The sequence below is a fragment of the Temnothorax nylanderi genome, unplaced genomic scaffold (assembly GCF_030848795.1).
Source record: "Temnothorax nylanderi isolate EJ_2023f unplaced genomic scaffold, tnyl_v1.0 TNYL_tig0738_pilon, whole genome shotgun sequence".
NCBI lineage: Eukaryota > Metazoa > Arthropoda > Insecta > Hymenoptera > Formicidae > Temnothorax > Temnothorax nylanderi.
The window spans coordinates 61,138-64,105 of NW_027249800.1; the positions used below are offsets into that span (position 1 = coordinate 61,138).

General features: G+C 25.0%; 1 long non-coding RNA gene across 1 annotated transcript; it reads left to right on the forward strand.

Moving 5' to 3' along the window:
• The first annotated feature begins 206 nt into the window (after window positions 1-206).
• On the forward strand, window positions 207-2,680 carry LOC139785104 (uncharacterized). The gene is made up of 3 exons (XR_011721810.1): window positions 207-302; window positions 1,792-2,123; window positions 2,408-2,680. It is a non-coding gene; the product is annotated as an uncharacterized lncRNA (long non-coding RNA).
• The last annotated feature ends 288 nt before the right edge of the window (window positions 2,681-2,968 follow it).

Below are 2,968 nucleotides of genomic sequence, written 5' to 3' on the forward strand. Positions count from 1 at the left end.
ATACAAAATAAAAAGAAACATATTCTTATACATAATTCAAACTTTAAATTTGTCTTTATTTAAGAAATTATGTAATTTTGTGGAATTTATAGACCGGTATATATATATATATATACTTAATTTTATTTAAAAAAATATATTTTTTATATCTGTACAAATATATAAAAATATATTTAATCCAATCTTTTTATGACATATATCACGATAGGACCAGCTATATTACGTATGTTGCAACATGCATTGGGTGAAAAGGTCTTTTGGAATGGTATCAAGATATTTCTTAATCATAAAATACATAAAAGGTTAGTAATGTAATAATTACTCTCTATAGACATAAATTTAAATATTATGATATTAATTTAAGTATTATGATTGAGACATAAAGTGTATAATTTGATTTTGTCTAATTTTTAATACGATTCCTTTCTTCATCCTGAAATCATTATTTATTATAATACTTTATGCATTATTTATTAGTAATATTCTTTTTCTTCTGTCAGTCAATTAGAATCATTATGCTTATTATTTTTGCATTTATTTTGAGCCGCATTAGCTTAGAAAACTCTTAATCTACTTTGTCACTGTTTCTTATTTAAAGTAAATCGGAAGAAGATGCTATAATTAAGATACATAGAAATATGAGCAAACCAATAGTTATAAACCGCTTCGCAATTTTTGCAAAATGATACCTAAGCTTTCACATAACAGTGCTAAAAATATTAACTCTAAATTTATTTATTTTTAAAATGTTGTAATTTGATTATATGTTTATCCTTGTAAAACTGGCATCTTACTGAGTAACATGCCATCATTAATGGGGGATGTAAGAACTGTGAGAAAAATACAGTTCTCAGTGAATGAAGTGCAATTTGAATACAAAAACACTGATTTATTTTTAACAATAAATTTCAGCTATTAATTGGTAAAACACAATTTTACAAAAATTAATAGTTTTATTTAAAATATACATTTATTGAATATTATATTGTTTAAATATTGTATTTAAATATTGTGCATATTTAAATATTTAAATATTTAAATATTGTATTAAATATTGTGTTTAAATATTATATTGTTTAAATATTGTAGCACACATTTACAATATTTAAAAAAAAACTAAAATCTAATAAAAGAATACAAAAACTGTACGTCAGTATTCGTATAAATAAAATAATTTGCCACACTCTAATTGTGTTCTTTTTAAGTGGCACCTTATCATAATGACGAGGAAAAGGTATTAGTTATTACTTGACACACACTGACGTTATAAAAGAAATGGTTATTTAGTTCATGAGACAGCCATTTGACATAGTTTCAAAATGTGTTAAATAAATCCACTTTCAATGAAAAGAAATTATGAAAAATGTAATAACAAAGAAGAGTGTAATATTACAAAAAACCTACTCACCACTTGGTTTGAACAGATCTTTCCAGATTCTTCTGATTTAACAGGATAATTTTTTCGTCTTCTTTTGTAAAGATTACACCTTTTTATTTTCATGCATATATGTTGTTTTCAGGTTTTGTCCTTCCGATCTATGTGATTTTCACGATATTATATTATTTAAATTTTCGTCTCACTTCGTTGTTATGCAACACTTCTTATCACTTGTACACTTGTTTTATTTTTATTTCTTTCCTCTCTTGTTTTTTTGTTTCTCTGTTCCCATATTTTTCCGTTTTAATGTTTTCTCTCCTATTTCTTACTCTGTTTGTATTTTACTTCTTTATATGTATACCGTTTTACCTTATACTATAATATTATATTATATTTATAGTTTTTGTTTTCAGCTCATTAAATTTCGATAATTTGTGGACCGCCATGTAAGTTGCTTTGAATAATTCAAATAGTATCTACAAATTTAATATAAAACATATGATGAACACTTGGACACAACTAAAGCATTACCCTGTGATAAACGTCACGAAATTTGGTCTTGTAAACGTGAAAATCTTTAATAACAATGAACTAACGGTGAATATACCTGTAATATTTACTACACAAGATCATTGCAATTTTAATGACACTTTGCCTTATATTACTCTGCTATGGCTATATACTGCTAGCATTATACATCCATCAAATGTAAGTGGTTGGATAATAATCAACATGCAACAAACAGGTAGATATAATAATTAAATTTATTTCTTTGTCTTTTCTCAGATTATTTCCTTGTATAAGCAAATTTAGCTTAAAGTTCTTAAAGCACAACTTAAATCAACATAGTGTTTAAAAAAAATAATAATAACATAGTGTTTTAGTTAATAATTTACAATATTTCTATAATTAAAATATAAGCAAATTATTCTAATATTATACTACATTAAAGACATAAACATCTGTACACATTTTTATTACATTTCGTTATATGTAATTAGTGACCAAATTGTATTTAATTTATGGTAGGGTATTATCGTGTCAATTACGATGCCGTATATTGGGACCGGATTGTCAATTATTTAACATCTGACGAATATACAAAAATACACGTGCTTAATCGTGCTCAAATTATCGATGATGCATTTTATTTTCTGATGCATGGTCAACTTCCCTTGTCCACTTTTTTGGAACTAACGAAATATCTACAACGAGAGACAGACTTTATAGCATGGTAGCCCATGATCAAAGTTCTTGAATATATGTCTGGTTTCTTTTTGTTTGAGAAAAGTGCAGACATAAAGGTACGTAATAACAAATATTGTAAAAGGAAATTTTTGTGCATTAAACTACATTTCTTCGTGTTACAAGTAAGAAACAATTTCCTATAAATAATTTACATAAAAACTATTCAAGAATTAAATATATATAGCAATAATTAAATACATATTAAGACCATTTAATTATACTGTCTTTATAATATTAGCTTTAAGGAAATATAAATATACCTATACACGTGTTAGCTTTATTTAAATTTAAACTCTTAAACTTTAGACGTTATACATACATATCACACACATAAAATGCCAC